Source organism: Ursus americanus, chromosome 11 (assembly GCF_024610735.1).
Source record: "Ursus americanus isolate L20-20 chromosome 11, mUrsAme1.1.p, whole genome shotgun sequence".
Classification (NCBI taxonomy): Eukaryota; Metazoa; Chordata; class Mammalia; order Carnivora; family Ursidae; genus Ursus; species Ursus americanus.
In genome coordinates, this window is record NC_142137.1 from 45,529,069 (window position 1) to 45,547,828 (window position 18,760).

The following is an 18,760-nucleotide window of genomic DNA, read 5'->3' on the forward strand; positions in this document are numbered from 1 at the left end:
ATCAGGCCATCAAGAGTCATGTGCTACCTGTCCACCGAGCATCAGTTCTAAAGGCTGAATATTGTGCTATATGCATTTGAAAATGACAAGTCCCCACTCTACTTGTATTTCTCTTGGCCAGTCTATCTGATCCTTCCTCTCCCATCTGAGCGTAAATGGAGAAAAACAAAGATGACAAGCTGAGTTGAGTTTCACGGTTAACTCTGAACTTCCTTAGAGGATCTAAGCAAAGTGCAGGCGGATGCAGTTTTGTGCGTACTTACCTCCACAGGCCACACCTCTCCAGCATCTCTAATCCTCGCCCATGCTGAGAGCCACGTGCAGGGTCATCCAGCTGGTGAGAATAAACAACCGTTCAGGGCTTTTGGCTTTCTGTGTGTGTGAGTCACGGAGGGGTGCTTGTTGGAGTGTAAAGAAAGATAAACACATGGCAGCTCTCTAAAGCCTGTTTCTGGAAACCTAGCAGGAGGGAACAGATAACCATTGTTCCGAGCCTGTAAAGTGTTATGAGACTGCAGTGGGAAATGCATACTTAGGGAAGACCAAAGTTTTGATGGATCAGAAATTGAAATGCTTGTAATTAAACTGGAATTAAACCAGTGGTGACAGAGGGTTTTTTGGGTGAAAGGATATAGAGGCAGGAGAGCAAGAAAACAGGACTTGAGATCAAGGAGTTGTCAGGTTCAGTTGGATCAGAAATTCTCCTAAGAAAACAAAACAAAACACTGGAGAAAATCTATTTCCCCTGGAGTAGACTTGACCATGTTCGTGGAAAAAAAATACTGCTGAAGCCCTTTTGCTAGAAGTGAATCTACAACTGTATGCCTTCGTGGCAATGGCCACCCTCATAATCCAATGTAGTACATACAATCACCAAATTCTAGTCTGCCAAGGAACACCATAATAACAGCTTTCTGTGGAAGCTTGTTCATGCCTCAAGCCTTTTTAGATTCTGCACGTCCGTAAACAAGCTTGGGAAATAACCTAAATCCAGCACTGCATTCACATGCGAGCAAAAGGTGTACTGCACTTCAGGCCCTGAATATCACAAACCCAGGATAAAGAAATTTTCTAAGGAAACACAGGTGCCCTTACTATGGATCCAAGCACGCAGCCCCAGCACAGGCCAACCTGGAACCATAGACATTCCCGCTGGGACTGACATTGTTCGGGCTCTGGGGAAATGTTCGTGCCTATCTTGGGCTCTGTGTCCTGCAAAAAAAAAAAAAAAAAAAAAATTCTATCTGGGTCTTTGTTGCTGTTGGAGAAAGAAACCACTTTGGAGTGAAGGCAGGCTTTGTACAGCAGAATCCCTTAAGTACAATAAAATATATTGAGTGATTTATCAAGTCCCTCCTTCCAGATAATAGGAATGCATATTCGTTCTTTCATAACGAAGTGTGGTTTCCCAGTAGTGCTGAGCAGCCGTTGTGCTTGCTATTCTTTGTGTCCTGATTCTTGGTTCCAGAGATACTCCCAGACTAGTATGGTATTTGTAGCAGTTGCATATGGTGGCTGTGGAACATTTTTCATAGTACTATGAATTTTTTAGTTTATAGAATATTTACTATATTACTATTAAATGTCTATACCCGTTACATTAGTCATCCAAGTATCATTGGACCATCAACAGAACACAGTGTGCACAATAAAAACTAATGTGCTTGTCTTTGTTAATTTGCTGACTTCCAGTCATATAAAAACCATAGATTTGGACATATTTCCAATTTTGTCATTGTCACTGACATATGTCAAAGTAAGAGAATAAAACATATTTTTTTACAGTGTGTTAGCTTGATTTATAACTTAAATACTGAGACATATGGTATGCTGGCCTCCAATTTTACTTTTTTTTTCATTTTATAGGTATTGAATTGTTTACCAATTGGTACAATATGATTTTTTAATATGCAGAAAACATGAAAAAAGCATGGAACACTTCACGAATTCGTGTGTCATCCTTGTGCAGGGGCCACACTAATCTTCTCTGTATCATTCCAATTTTGGTATATGTGTTGCCAAAACGAACACTCCAATTTTACTCTTTTTTTTTTAATAAAGATTTTATTTATGTATTTGTCAGAGAGAGAGAGCACAAGCAGGGGGAGTGGAAGGCAGAGGCAGAGGGAGAAGCAGGCTTCCCACCGAGCAAGGAACCTTGATCCCAGGACCCTGAGATCATGACCTGAGCCGAAGGCAGAAGCTTAGATGACTAAGCCACCCAGGCGCCCCTCCAATTTTATTCTTATCTTGAGTCCCGCAACCCTTACTCCTGGGCCTGTCTGACCATCCTTGACCCAGCACTATCCAAGGGACCAGAGTTAGATGACCTGGCTTACTCGTAGTGACATTTCAACAAGGAAAAGAAGTTATGTCATCTTAGCCTGAAAATATCTTACTATTCACTCAGAAAATATTGTTACATGCCTTTGGTTCTGCTGATGCAGTTTCTTTTCTAAAGAGGATTTTCTCTTCCTGAAAAAAATCAGTCATTTTTATGTTCTGCCTTCTTACAAAGTTTTGTCACTGAAATTTCCATGCCATGAGTTGCAATACAGAACATGTGCAGAATAAATTCTGGTCTTGTACAGAGAAAGATTTAGGGAAATCTTCACTTTTCAAAGGTCACTGCTTGCTGTCCATGACACTTTGTAATAACTTCACTCCTCATTTAGTATTGCATATGCATTGTGTGTGGGGATAATAAAATGGGATGTCAAATTAGTCTGTTTGCTGGTATATACACAGCATACACAAACATGTATAATATATATATTTATAATGAATTTCCCTCTGTAAATAAACTATGATAAAGAGAGAGAAGAGATGTAACAAAATATGTTAAATCTACATTGGGAGCTGATATAGTGCCCAGGAAAATTTTTCTATAATAATATAAGTAACAGCCAACTATTAGGGTAAGTTGCCCAGAGTAGAGAGAAGGTTAGTGGTTTGTCTTTGAGGGCAAATGTCAAAGATGGGACCCCATCCTGAAAGAGATCCCTACAGCTAGGATGGATAGTCTATGCCTCCTGCCACTCTTTTTTATTTAAATGCACCCCCACTAACAAGGGACCTGAACTTCAGGTTCCAGGATGAGAGCCCCTACCCTCTCCTTTACGTAGAGGCCCAGAACTATTTGGACCTCTCCTGCTGCTTGATTTTATTCTTTGTTATTTCTTAACTAGTGTTAGGATAAAGACTTAGGCCTTTTCTTCTGAAGAAAAGTTAAGGAATCTTGAGGAGCTCTTTGAAACCAAGCTCAATAAACCTTGCCCTTGAAACCATAACATCACTTCTAAAGATTGTTTGTTCCAGATGTGCTTTGGAAAAGTAGGATAAGCCACTTGGAAAATGATAAACTTTAAGAGAGAATATAATATTTAGCTTTAAAAAATATGTCTGGTTTTTCCTTAACGTGTCATGTGAAGCATATTTTGTCAGTAAAGTAAGCGAAGCCTGGTTTCTGATGAACTTAGTAGCGTTAGATTTATTCATAATATCCAAGATTTTTTTAAAAAGTGGTTTAAAATTAATTATATTTTGAGAAAAATTTGGCAGTTCACATCATTGTGAGATAATTATAAATACCCTCCCTTAAGTGTCTTATAAACTAGACTACTGATTTCCAGGGTGCCATCTTCTGTGTAATAGAGAGACCATCATCTTCATTATTGTTTTCTTATTTCTCTTGTTTATTTATTTCATAAAGCCTTTGGACAGAAAACCCCATTGTAGAATTGTCAAAGTGGAAATGATCTTCAAATAAGTTATTTGTTACTGTTATGATTTTTTTCTCTTATTATAAAATTAGAATCATACCTAAAAATGAAAATCAATATGTATTTACATTATTTCCTTCTCTTCCAGTTTCAACCTCATCCTCTATTTTCTCTATGCCTTATGTCCTTTTCTCTTAAATTATAGTATACGGTCTCTTGTTTTCTGATTCTCAAATATGCTTGTCTTTCTTGGGCTTATCTGTCCCAAGCTATTTTATAGACATTTCTATTTATTTTACTTTTTTCAACTTGGTTTGATTCTCACACTCAGAACTCTTCTGCAAGGGTCCCTTGCTGTATAGTTTCTTTATGTTAATGGAAATCTACATAATTGCTTAATATGTTTGATTATTGGGTCCTCTGCCAATTCTGTCCCTTCCATTCCTTGCCTCTTCACTCCTACAATCAATGTGTTTTTACTCATAACTTAAATAAGGCTATCACAGTTAATTAATCCACTTGACCATTTGACTACCCATTTGGTTCTTTTCCCCTTTATCTACCCAAAACCACACCAGATTTGACAAACTAGGGGCTCCAACCAAAGAAAACTACCAGAGTACTTCTATATTTGCCTAACTTAAAAATCTTAATAGCCAATAAAAAATATTATTTTGTTTTCTAACTGCATGTCTAGATTGATCTCACCAATCTTCAAATTTTGTTTTCTCTTTTCTCCAAAGAGTTATCTTCACCTTTTTTCTAAGTGAAAGTGATTATTCTAATCATACTCTTCTCAGACCATTCCTTTCCATGGCTCCATTTGGCTTTTGGAAATGAATCATGTGGACCTCTCATTCTTCTTTAATCCTCTCACATACTGTTCCAGTAAGCATATCCTTGCTAAATTTTAATTGAGGCTCTTTTCCTTCATCTTGGGAATGGAATCAGGAGAAAAGAAGCTGCCCTCAACTGCATTTTTATTTGGAAGACTTATTTTTCTTCCTTAAAGTGAGGCCTTAGCCCAATTCACTTATTTCTCCTCCACTCCTTTCAGATAAATTTTCCATGTGTCAGGCCTCCAGCCTAGACCAATACCACCACTCATCTATGGTTTCCAAAACTCCAGCTACTACCAGTGCAGAGCCCCAAGTGTCACAGATGCTGTGACTTATCTCCTGTTACACTGTTCCCTAGATGTTGGTATATACATATCTTATCTCTCCAGTTAGAGTGTAAATCCCTTTAGAATAAGAACTGAATGTTTCTATGATTTTTCACACCAAATGCCATATCTAGTGGGTGATAAAATCCATTAAGAAAGTTGTGAGCCACACTAAAAATAAATCAAATATAAACAAAGAGAGGATATCCCAGTGAATTACTCATAGTAAGAATAAGAATTAGCCAAGATATGGAAACAATCAAGTTTCCATCAGTGGATGAATGGATAAAGAAAAAAATATGTATGTATATATTTAATCGAATAGTCTTCAGCCACAAAGAAGGAAATCCTGACATTTGTGACAACATGGACAGACCTTGAGGCATTATGCTAAGTGAAATAAGTCAGACAGAGAAAGATAAATACTCTGTATTTATATGAGGTATTTAAAAAACCAAAAAAACTGAGCTCACAAATACAGAGCACAGATTGGTGGTTGCTAGAGGTGGGGGTTGAGAAATGGAAGAAACAGGTAAAGAGGGTCAAAAGGCACAAACTTCCCAGTTATAAAATAAATAAGTCGTGAAGAATGTAATGTATAGCATGGCAACTCTGATTAATAATACAGCATTGCATATTTGAAAGTTGCAGAGAGAGTAGCTCTTAAAAGTTCTCATTGCAAGATAAAAATTTTGTAGCTATATGACAACTGACAATGATGGATGTTAACTGGGCTTGTTGTGGTGATCATCTTTACAACATATACAAATACTGAATCATTATGTTGTGTACCTGAAGCGAGTGTTACATGTCAATTTTACCTCAGTTCATAAAAACGAAATTTAGAAATGGGAGAGAAAGAGTAAGAATTGTTCTGGGAAACATTTTAGTGTGTGCCCACTGGGTCATGACCAGAATTTTGAGAAGCACTGCACTACAGTGTAAGGACACAATAGATGTCTGGTATTTGGTCATTTAAGTTGTTAAAAAAAAAAAAAGAGTTGAGGAGAGATTTGGAAGAAGCGTGTTTATGAAATTCTGAGGGTCTTCTTGTATCTCTTGCTCTTTGGCCCTTCAGTCTGTGTGAGGTCTAAGCAGTCTCAGGTTGCTTCATTAGCCTGACGGAGTACCTCCTTTCCTTGTTCAGAACATTTGGATGAGCCACAAATTCCCTGAGGGAATTCATACGCCAATGTAATCCTCACGGTGGACACAATGCATAAACCCTCCTGTGGGTTTTCTATCTCCCAAATGGGAAGTTAATGATTATTGACATAAACTGCTAAGTTCCACACCCTTCGATTTATTTTAACAAATATTCGTGGAGCGCCTCCTCTGTGCCAGGATTGTGTGGACTCAAGATACAGAGTCGGATCAGACACAGGTTATACCCTAGAAGAGCTTAGGATTTAATACAGGAACTGACAAACTGCAGCCCACAGGCCACATCTGGCTCACAGTCTGTTAGTGTAAATAAAGTTTTATTGGAACTTGGCCAGGCCCATTTGTTTGCAATGTATTGTCAATGGCTCCTTGTGCGGCCACACAGAACTGAGTCATTGCAACAGCAACCAGATGGCCCACAGAGCTTCAATATTTACTGAAAAATATCTGTGAAAAAGTTTGCCAATCTCTGATCAATAAAACATCAAAATTTAAGATAATACTTTTTTAATAGTATTTCCATATGCAAAAGCAACAAGTATATCAAGAGCAATGTAATATTTTCCTTATTTTTATGACTAAACAACATAGATTATTGGTCTGATGGTGCAGCCTTAGGAGTATCCAAGAAGTGAACCCTTTTGAAAACATTATGATCTTAACGAAATGACATCTCATGTTTTTCTCTCTTACGCATACATAACCACCCTGCCCAGAAACTTGGATGTCTGAATACAGTGCCAATATTATAAAAATTACAGAGCTAAATCAGCTGATTATGAGGTCAGAGATCACCAAGAGCCTGCCCATTAGCTGAGGATAGTTCATCGTTATTATATGCTTGGCTCTAAAATTTTTGAGCAACATTAATTTGAGAAAGTAACTTAATTTCACATTAAAATCTGGGTCTCCCAATTCTTTTGAAAAATCACATTTGGCAGCAGTAGACCTCCCTTTCTGCATGATGAAAGCTTGCTGGGGCTGAAAAGCAGCTTCTGTCTTTGGACACAACATAAACACTCCAGATTACCCCAATTTCTACGGCTCCCAAATACTTCCCTGACTCAAGTTTAATTGCCAATTTCCATTTACAACAAACTTACACTGCTGTTTTTCTCAGTAAAGAAATTTCTCTGTAACTAGTGTCTTTTAGAAGTGGTACAACAAGATTAACCAAAAAATATTATGTTTTAAAAAAACTTTTTTGGGGTGCCTGGGTGGCTCAGTGAGTTAAGCGTCTGCCTTCTGTTCAGGTCCTGGTCCTGGGATCGAGCCCCATGTCAGGCTGTCTGCTCACCAGGGAGCCTTTTTCTTCCTCTCCCTCTGCATGCTGTTCTCCCTGCTTGTGCTTTCTCTCTCTCTGTGTCAAATAAATAAAATCTTTTAAAAAAATTTAAAAAATAAAAATTTAAAAAATAATTTAAAAACAATAAAAAACTTTCTTATGTATTTAATATGCAAGCAAAGAGTATGTAATCTGCAGTCACTTTAATGATCTATGTTCTTCTCTCTTAGCCCCTGTGGAAATGATGATTTAATGTCTTACACCCATAAAGGAAATCAGAACTGAAATGTGGCTTAGAGCAGTGATCTACAAAGAGACCCCAGGGAGTGCTTAAGAGAGACTATTGAGGTTTGGAGAGAAAATACTAGAATTTACATATTTGGTCTCCTTTTTAATTTGTATTTTCTGTGTTTATATATTTTGTAAGTTTATAACATACTTATAAAGCAGTACATATACATACACATGTAACTAGATGGATATTCAAATTTATTTTAGTGATTGAGGCATGTGATCAAACTAGCTTGCCGACTTTAGTCATGGGAACCTGGAAAGATCTGGGAAATCATCACATCGAAAGTTCCTTTTACCAATAAAGAATTGGAAACCCCCAAAGGTGAAGTGATCTGGTCAAAGGCACAGACATGTTAGCAATATACCACACTGCCTGCTCTCTTAGTAAAGGCCTTCATGAGAAAATGAGACCAATGTGGTGATAAATGTTCCCCAGAAATAGCTGGGCGATTTGTAGGAAACGGTCAGACGTCTTCCTCCAGCATTACACACATTTCAACTGGTGCTACCTAGAATAGTTAGTTTCTCTTTTTTGGTGAAAAATGACATCTGATCACTTTCCCCACCTCCAGTAGAGGCCGCCCCTGTGGCCGTGTTCTCATTGGCCAGCTCCCATTGGCCCTCATCTGCCTTCTTTTCCTGTGGAAATAAAATATAAGGGCAGGAGAAAGGACATATTTGGTAATGTTACGCTCCTCAGCTTCCTGCTCGGGGCTGTCTCAGCTGCAAAATGTCAAGGGAAAAAATATCCCTCCAACTTGGAATGAATTCCAGACAGACCCTGATGCCTGCAAATTTGTCAGAGGGAGCCAAGTCCAGAAAAGCAGAACATGAAGAAGGTTCATTATTCGACTTCAAGAGACGCTCACATAATCAGACACTCTGGTATTTATGATTTTCCCCAATTCAGATGGTCTGTAGTTCACAACATTCCCCTCCCTTTACCGCTGATTCTGAGCTTCCTTTTAAATTAAACCTCAACAGTTATAAAAAGACTCTCACATTACTTGTAAGCCGCAAGCACTACTGGGAAACACTGTTCGTACAGGACTGTTTGGGGCTGGAGAAAGACAGCTCTTTTTGATTATTAGTCTGGGAAGGGCAGTCCAAGAAGGCAGACTCACTTCAGCTTGACCACGCCACCGTCCTCATCTAGTTACCACATCTGTGCCAAGACCTCCTGCCACTCACAGCATTTGATACAGTGATCTTTACTAAAAAGCAGTTATTTTCTTCCACTGGCTTGCTTTTTCATTTCAGCTTTTATTTTTATGGGGCGGGGGGAGCACCCGGAATAACCAGAAAGTAGATCCTGATACTCCTGGCTTGTGAATATACCAGCAGGACTCTGTTTTTAAGGTTGAGTTTTGGGGGATCTGAGTCTTTTCCTGGCATTCAGCACATTTTCTTTCTCTTTTAAAACCTTCGCCACATGCTGGCAAAAAGGTAAGGAAACAGCATTTGTCATCCAAACCTCATTAAATGGCTACGTACACATTTTCCCTTCTGCTTCTTGTTCTTCGTTCCTAAATGCCATGGCCTGTGTTTGTACTTGGTCACCCGAAGTCCTTATTTGGGTCCTCCAATAGGCATGAAGACATCCACAGAGCAGTTTTAGCAACCCGTGGAAGTGCCCGCATGAGGAATAGGGTGTTCAGTCCTCACATGTAGTCTCGATGAATAAGGGTCTTCTTTTGCCTCTTCCGAAACTGTCCAGCATCTCAATGTCGGTTTTGCTCCTTCCATGGTGATCAACTGTTAGGTCATAAACATTAGATTGTGGCATCACTGGATGAGTCAGTGGGGAGGAAGCTGGGCTGGAAATACAGCTGAAAGCCTCTGGTGACAGACAGATGCCTTCTTAATCATGGCCTGCGTGGGGAAAGGAAAACTGTGCTGGGCCCACCCCCGGCCTTGATTCACAGACCTGGACTGCTCTGGAAGAGGCTGGGAAAGCCCATTCTCGGGGAATACCACTTTGCCCTCCTCCAGGCTTCTCACAGGAAAGCCGCACAACTCAGAGGAGGGGGGAGTGGAACAAGGAAGCCCTTTCTGGTTACTTTTTGGGTGTCAGCAAGGAAAAATAGCTTTCACCATCTTGTCAACGTCTTGTGCTGTTCCTTCTTAAATAGCTCCTATCGTGACCATTGCCTATTTCTTGGTGCGTTCGTTTTCAATAGGGTTCCTGTTCCATTTTTATCGGCCTTGTCTATACAATGGACATTGTAAGAGCTCACCTGTTAGAAGGCAGGAGGTGGGGATACACAATATCATTATGCTTCCTTTCATCACATTTTCCTGTTTCTTTGGGGGAACCCGGGTGGCTCAGTCGGTTGAGCATCCGACTCTTTATTTCGGCTCAGGTCGTGATCTCAGGGTCCTGAGATGGAGCCCCTCATCAGGCTATGCACTGACTGTGGAGCCTACTTAGGATTCTCTCTCTCCCTTTCCTTCTCCCTCTGCCCCTCTCCCCCTGCCCCTGCTCTCTCTCTCTCTTAAAAAAAAAGTCCTGTCTCTTTTAAGCACTGGGGACTACTAGAAATTTTGCCATATTTTAAAAACACAATTTCCTGGGTCCCTATTTCATTTTAGAAGAATTGATTTAATATTTCCAAATTTGGGTGTTTAGAGAGCATGATGTCAAGAGCCACTGTGCATTAGGCTGCTAGGAGACTGGTCAGTGAGAGAAACAATGTCCTTCCCTGTGTCCCCTATCAGGAACTGCTCAGTATTCCTGCCAGCCTGTTTGGCTTTATCATCCAGTCATTTTAGACCTGCAAGAGAACATTCCATCAGGGGATCAGGTTCTATCATTTCACTGGAATGCAATGCAAGACCACAGAAACTCTAGTACAAACAAATTTACTGTGGCTCAGATTAATGATAGATAGCACTGAAATGGTCAGCCCCATTGTATTCCCTCCCACTAAGGATAGAATACATGATGTTAAGTTGAAAATCCAGCCAGGCAACTCAGACCAGAAGGAAGGAAGCCATTTCTGGCCTTAAGGTTGCAGATGGAAGTTGTGATGTTTGCCTCTTGGGGAGAATCTCTAAGATTAGCCTGGAAGAGATATTTGAATGGTTAAGTTGAAGTTCAGACTGAAGATGGGGAACAAATTTATATGATTTCCAAGCTTTTGTTCAAGACACAAGAGTGTCGAAGTTGTTGAAAAGTGACTCCATGCATTTCTCACTGCTATTAAGATTGTTATTCATGATCAGGCTACTTTTATATAACAAAGACAAATTCTGCTGGTTGGAAGAAGATAAGTAAGGAGTTATTTATTACTCCTTTTTTTAAGGGAGTTTTTTACTGGGGAGAAAACCCAGGCACAGAGAGGTCATTGTCAGCCAGCAGAAGAGCTGAGCCTACAAAGTGGACCCCGTTGGCTCCCTGTGCGGTGTGCTTTACTTCACCATAGTTCTTACTAATAATATAAATCGATTTAAGATGTAGCTCCAGTTTGTAGGAATTTTGTTTATTTCATGAGCAGCACTGAGACAGAAATATGAGAATCTCTGGGAATTGGCACGGCTAAATATTACAATTTAGAAGAATAGCTTAGGCAAAGTACAAAAGAGGAAATGCTATTGAGATGAGTTCATTTCTACTCACTAAAAAAATTAAAAAATTAAACTCCAGATCCAACAACATTTTCCTTTACTTCGCCCAACATCAGAGGCTTTACACAGCAACTCCCCAAACAAATCTGTTTCGTACATTTCATCTTTCCAACTAAGGAATTTGTTTTAATATCTAATCTTGAGTTTATTAACTTCTCTTAGAAAAAGTTCTATTTCATCTCTACAAATGCAAAATTGAACCAAATTTTACCTCTCCCTTCTTTTATAATTCCTTAAATGGATAATGCTGACTGATTTTAGAAGACATCCAACAGCTTTAATTTCTAAGATGTAAATTATTTTCCTTCCCTCCCTCCCTCCCTCCCTCCCTCCCTCCCTCCCTCCCTCCCTCCCTCCCTCTTTCCCTCCCTCCCTCCCTCCCTTCCTCCTTTCTTTCCTTCCTTCCCTCCCTCTTTCCTTTCCTTTCCTTTCCTTTCCTTTCCTTTCCTTTCCTTTCCTTTCCTTTCTTTCTCTTGGAGGGTAATCTGTCCATTTTACATAGGAATCCAGTTGAATCGTTCCTTTGGTTTTCTATATGGAAGCTACATTTGAAGGGCTTCCTCAATCCTATTATTGATCAGAAGTCATACCTCTCAGATTCATTTACTTATGAATGACTTCAGGAGCCAGCATTCTTAATATACAGGAAGTCAAATAATTATATTAAATGATAAAATTCTCCCCTAAAGCTGATATTAATATTATAATATCTGTCTTCTCTCCCGTTTTGGTCTTTTTAGATTCTTTGTTGGGTGTCTAGCAAAATCATAATTTTAGTAAACTCCCCATAAAGTCTGAGTAGGCATATTCCTAGTTGGTTTGATTTAGGGGGTTCCAAGAGCTAATTTTTATCCTAGATATTTTTCTGTTGATCAATGGAAAACTGAAATTCCAACTAATGGATTATGTTGTTCAAGTTAAGACATCATCTCTAAAACACTGTATCAGTTGGCATCTGGCAGTGTCAAAGTATTAACCCATTAGTACCCATGAGTACATTAGCTTTATATCTTGAATCTCAACATGGGACAGAAGGTTATATTTTGATAGTAAGCATACATTGTCCAGATTGATTATGCTGGGAAAGGAAGCCCTGGTTGGAAAATAGCAGTGGAAGATTAAGGTACAAATAAGAGAAGATGCCAAATAGACCATGAGTAAATCACAGTTTTCTCTTCATCTGTTTTGGGAGGCTGTATTTATATTACTCATTTTCAAGCATCCTTAATACATGTATTGACTTGTTTCTCAAAGGTCTTCACTGGTATTAATTGATGTGAATCTTCAGATTCATTAAATGAGAGTTTGCTAGATCCAGAGGTCCTTTTAGAATAGTATATGTGCATTAGATTAGGTAAAAATTTTGAAAAAAGCAAAACAAGGTTAGTAGTCAAATTTTATGATGGTTTACATATGTCAGGGGAGGCAAGCAAGGCATAAAATGTAAAAGAAAATGGAATTTCGGTCATTTTTTAAGTTAAGAAAAAAGTTGGAATGAGAAGACTGGAAATACTAGTACAAGTTAACCATACATTTTAATTCTAGAGATGACTAACCTGTTGGAAAATAAGTACCAGCTCAGCCTGGTGAAGAGACCATTGTGGCCTTGCTTTCATTGTTGTTCTTTTCAGATAAAGCAACAAAAGGCATTTTAGTACATGAGCACTTGTGTGTGTGTGTGTGTGTGTGTGTGTGTTGAAGTTGATTTTGGAAGACACAAACTATGAGCTATGTATTATATTACTAATTTTCACTTAATGAAAAATAATCATTGGCAGCTGTAATCAGCTGTTTATGTCAGCAGATTAGAGAAAATCTAGTGATATGCAACCATTTTTTCCTAGAAGATGGTATTTTGAGGGATCGGTTAAACTCTGGCAATTTCACTGTGTCAAGAACAGAATGGTGTAATTCAAAATAAAGCTATCACTGCTTTCCTTTACAAATAGAGAAAGTAGGATACCATCTATTTAGGTTATTAGGAAAATAGTAGCAAGAGTTTTAACAGTTAAATTTTACTTCTAAATTACAGAGTTTGTACAATAAGTATTTTGATGATTATTTTGAAATAAAAAAATTGAACACATGTAAAACACATCCACCAAAGAAACATACATACATTTGTCATGAATTAGTATTTCATTCATTCATTCATTCATTCATTCATTCAACAAATGCTATTTGGAACTACTCTATACCTACTAAATTGTATTAGAGTTCTTCAGAGAAACAGAACTACCTAGATGTGTATATATCTTTTGTCAGTTACATTTATAAAGAGACATTTATTGTAAGGAATTGGCTCGGGTGATGTGGAAGCTTGGCAAGTCCAAGATCTGCAGGATAGACTAGAGACCCAGGGAAGAGTTACAGTTTGAGTCTGTTAGTCTTGCTGGCAGAATTGCTTCTTGGCTTGGTCAGGTCAGTCTCTTTTCTATTAAGGCTTTTAATTGATTGGATGAGACCCACATATATTATGGAGGTAATTTGCTTGCCCAAAGTCTTCTGGTTTAAATGTTAATCTTACTTTTAAAATAGTTTCAGAGAAATAGCTACAAGAACATTTGACCAAATATATGGGTACCGTGTCCTAGCCAAGTTGATGCATAAAATTAACCATGCCATGAGGGCTATGCACAGGTCTAAACACTATGGAAATATGCATCATCTCATGGAGCTTACATTCTAGTGGCCTTTAGAAGTTTGAGACGTGTTGCCATAGACTTTACAAAAAATATCCAAAGTCAAATCCAGTTGGTAACATCTTACCCTCACCTTTTGATGATGATGGTGGTGGTGGTGGTGGTGGTGGTGGTGATGATGATTATTTAGCATCTTCCAGGGATTCTGTACATCAAGAAACCTTATGCACGAGTAATTGATCATAAGGATCTTTCTGAAGAATAAAGCATCTTTTTCTTAACCTACTAAGATTAGAGCAGTGGATACTACGATCATATAGCACTTTTCCTAATGCTTTTAGAAAATTACACAGGACATCTCACTGAGGAGAATCATACTGTGAGGGCCATGTTAAAATAGCAGACCAACTGTAATATCAGAGACATACAAGGAGTTTTATGGATTCCTGTTTCTTTACCTGCAAGGAAAATGTCTGAAAGTCTGAAGTATACATTATACATAATTTGGCTGGTTTCCATAGTGTGGTGGTCATCACATCTGCCTGACACATAATTTGGCTGCACTTAGAGGAAAATCTTGGATTGCCCTGCACCTTCTAACTTTTATCAGACAAAGAACCTATTGTCACCTTTCCATACCCATTGGTGAAACACAGAAGTTTCCATCCATTTTTTACTTTATTATTATTTTATTTTACTTTTTCTTTTCTTTTCTTTTCTTTTTTTTTTTGCTTACAGTTTGTTTTTACACTTCATTACACCTGTTTTCAAGTGCTAAGTGAAATCACTCCTTATCCTTGGGAGAAAATGACACAAGAAATGACAGTCATGGAATCCTCCTCTGGATGTGGGAATAGAAATAGTTCTCAAAATAAATCGTGGCCACACACAGGTAGCTTCTTCATGAGGTGACTTGGTGACTTCACAAGATAGGCCCCACCCCACCCATCTGGGATGAGCATGACTTGGGCTGCCATCCTCATTGGGGGCCTATAATCATAGCACAAAGATGAAGGTGCATCTATGAAAACAAACCTTGTCCAGATCTCCTTCAAAGATACATTCTGCTTTTCCAAATTACCTCACTTGGGGGCGTATAGAAAAAGTCATTAAATGTCTGGAAAGATACATAGAAGACCTGGTAACATTGTTTCCTCTGGGGTGGGAGCTAGGAACTCTGCATAAGGGTAGGGCAGGGGCTTACTTCTCAATGCACTCCTTTGCACTACTGAAAATTTACTATTTGCATATATTATTTCCTTAAAATTAGCTACCTACCTAGCTGGTTCATTAGCTAACTAAATTAATAAAATATTAAAAATCCAAAAAACTAGAAGTACCTGGATCTTCTGTTACTATTTAGCTAACTCCTCGGTTATTTCCTTTCTTTCCTCTCCTCTCCTCTCCTCCCCTCCCCTCCCTTCCCCTCCCCTCCCCCCTCCTTTCTTTCTTTCTTTCTTTCTTTCTTTCTTTCTTTCTTTCTTTCTTTCTTTCTTTCTTTCTTTCTTCCTTTTCTTTTCTTTTCTTTTCTTTTTTTTCTTTTCTTTCTTAGAAACTCTCTACCTTAATAACACTGACCTCTTCTTCCTTGAACATATCAGGCAAATTCCTGCCTCAGGTTCTTTGCAAAAAGAGTTTCCAATACCTGGAAAATTCTCATCTCTGTTATCTGCATGGCTTGTTCCTTACTACTTTTTTTAAAAGGTTTTATTTATTTATTTATTTGAGAAAGAGAGAGAGCACGCATGAGTGGAGGGGAGGGGCAGAGGGAGAAGCAGATTCCCCACTGAGCAGGGAGCCTGATGCTGGGCTTGACCCCAAGACCCTGGGATCAGGACCTGAGCCAAAGGGAGACGCTTAAACAAATGAGCCACCCAGGCAATCCTGTTCCTTGCTACTTTAAATCTTGACTCAGATATCACTTTCTCAAGAGGGCCTCCCTTGACTACCCTGTTTAAAATTGCAAGCTTAAATGGGTGATAGGGATTAAGGAGGGCACTTGTGACGGGCACCAGCTGCTATATGGAAGTGTTGAATCACTACATTGTACTCCTGAAACTAATATTACCCTGTATGTTAACTAATTGAAATTTAAATAAAAACTTGAAAAAAATTAAACAATAAAATTGTAAGCTTATACCTTAGAATTCCTTATCCACTTTATTTTTTGTAGTAACTGTGTTCTTTTAAAGTACTATTAAAGTACTATATAATGTATTTATTCAACATCTTTATTGTCTGTATCTCAACGCTAAAAGTAAGTTCCCTGAGGACTAGGATTTGTCTGCTTAGTTTGCTGCTGTTTCTCCAGCATCTAAATACTGCCTGGCAGTCATAGGTTGTCATGGAAAAATTGCTGAACAAATGAGAGAGAAAATGAATGAGCTTGGTTTTCCAAATTTGTTATGCTTGACTGAATACCATTAAGTGATTTGAGACTGACACATGTAGTTTTTAATTCTATTAATGATTATGGTTTTCCAAAAACATTCCTTAATGTATATTTTGAACATAAATTCAAGAATAACCTTCTCTCGGGGTGCCTGGGTGGCTCAGTTGGTTAAGCGTCTGCCTTCAGGTCAGGTCATGATCCCGGGGTCCTAGGATCGAGCCCCACTTCAGGCTCCTTGTTCATCTGGAAGCCTGTTTCTCCCTCTGCCTGCTGCTCCCCCTGCTTGTGCTCTCTCTCTCTCTCTCTAACAAATAAATTTTAAAAATCTTAAAAAAAGAAAGAATAACCTTCTCTTGTTTTTGCAAGGTGAAGTATACTTTTTCTTCTGTTACTTCAAAAATCTGCCTACCCAATGTCCTTCTATTTGTTAACAGCACTTTACAGTCTAAATTACTGTTATTAATGTATTTTTTGGCGGGGCGCCTGGGTGGCTCAGTCGTTAAGTGTCTGCCTTTGGCTCAGGTCATGATCCCAGCGTTCTGAGATCAAGCCCCGCATCGGGCTCCCTGTTCAGTGGGAAGCCTGCTTCTCTCTCTCCCACTCCCCCTGCTTGTGTTCCCTCTCTCGCTGCCTTTCTCTCTGTCAAATAAATAAATAAAATCTTTAAAAAATATATTATTTTTTTGTTTATAGATTTTTAACTTCTGAGAATATTTTGGACATAATCATTCTGTTTTGGACAAATTTACCATCAGTGTTTACACTTATTTGTTTATGAGCTTTCAGCACTCATCGCCTCAAACAGTCAGAGTTAATCAACTAGAGAGGTCAACTTGTTACTTCAACCAGAGGATTTCACATAGGGTATTAAGCACTGGAAAAAACCCACTGGAGGAGTGAGGGCCAGAGCAAGCCTCTGTGACCTTGGGGTAACCCAGGAAGATGCTAGAATCATAAGCAGCCATCGCATGGCTGCTGGCAGCACTGAGGCGGGCGGTTTGCAGGAGATCTGCCGGAAGTTGCTCTGAACCGCCATGTCCGCTGTTCCATCTCCACATCACCCACCTCTGCTGGAGACAATCACGGCTTCTGCCTCTCCCCGTTCTGTGGAAGTAATCTTTCCTGTTGTGCTCTGCGATATAAATGGGCAAAGGATTAGAGTTATCCACCCCCACAGGTCCCTCAATATACAGATTTCCATAAGCCTCAAACCTAAAAGCATAGAAAGAAGAGGGAAAGCATATTGAATTTATCATCACAATTTCATCCTGATATGTCTTAATTCCATTTTAATTTTTTTGGCTTTTGAGTCAAGGTGTTTGCTAGTTTATTTTGGAGGTCGTTACTCTAATTATATGCACATTCCATAGGTAAACCCCAGTGATGAACACATGTTCTAGTCCCTGTTCCTATATAATCATGGCATGATGTCCCAGACCATCTGTATCTACTCTCAAGACAGTTAGTGTCAAGGTGAGAAATCCCAGAGGTACCGTACGTAATCTATATAATATGCCTGTACAGTAGTTTAAGAAAATGTGTGACCATTGTTATTTTAAACTAATAATTGCCCATTATTTGCTTATAAAATCCTTTCCCTACCAATGTTATCTTGTCTGTAAAATGAGAATATAGCAGTACTCATTTTGTAGGATTATCCTGGAGATTTAATGAGATTTTATACACACGTATATAGAGAGACAGAGAGAGTCTGGAACCGTGCCTGGGCCATTGTAAATGCATAATAAAAGATAGCTGCTACCATCAGCATCACCGTCATCATTCTCATTATCATTATTCTTGTCCAGAAAAACTGGCAGGCTTATGTGATGGATTGATCCATTGGACTTAATTCTTTATTCCATCCTGTGTCTATGCCTTTGCCATGGTCTCTTCAAGGGCAGAGATTCTGTGGTTCTTCACTGCTGGAATTTGAACTCGGTCATAGGACTTGTTTCAGTCAATAAGCATATGAGCAAAAGTGACAATTTGCCAGTTCTAGGTCTAGGCATTAAAAGCCCTGTATTTCCACTTACACCCTTGCTCTTCTCCCATTGCTCTGATAAGAGCTTCCTCCCAGGTTGCTCCTGCCCCTGCAGCCTGGGTTCCGGAAAAAGTACACACAGGCCAGAGCTGCCTCGGTCAATCCACAGAAACACAGTGAGTAACGAAGCCATCCAGCCAAGCCCAACCTTGATCCTCTGAACCACATTCTGCTCACTTGGGTATAAATAAGAATAAATGATTGCTGTTTGAAACCTGTGTGTTTGGGAGTAGTTTGTAGTGTAGCAGGTGAACTAATATGCTGCATTTCAGATACGCCTCCACGGAAGACCAACCAGTGACAGAGTTGAGTGATGACACTTGCTGTCTGGCTGAATTGTAGTACTGTTTTGCCCACATGCTGGCCACTCTGTGCACATGGCCCAGAGTAGTGCTGCAGGAAGTGAGTGAGCGTGGGGAGAGGTG

At 39.1% G+C, this 18,760-nt stretch overlaps 1 long non-coding RNA gene and 1 other non-coding gene across 5 annotated transcripts in view; one reads left to right on the forward strand and one right to left on the reverse strand.

Moving 5' to 3' along the window:
• LOC123797583 (uncharacterized) overlaps nt 1–18,760 on the forward strand; it is a 298,997-nt gene that overhangs the window by 167,064 nt on the left and 113,173 nt on the right. The window lies entirely within an intron of this gene.
• Nucleotides 1,925–2,031, reverse strand: LOC123797651 (U6 spliceosomal RNA). Its single transcript, XR_006781011.2, has one exon. It is a non-coding gene; the product is annotated as a U6 spliceosomal RNA (small nuclear RNA).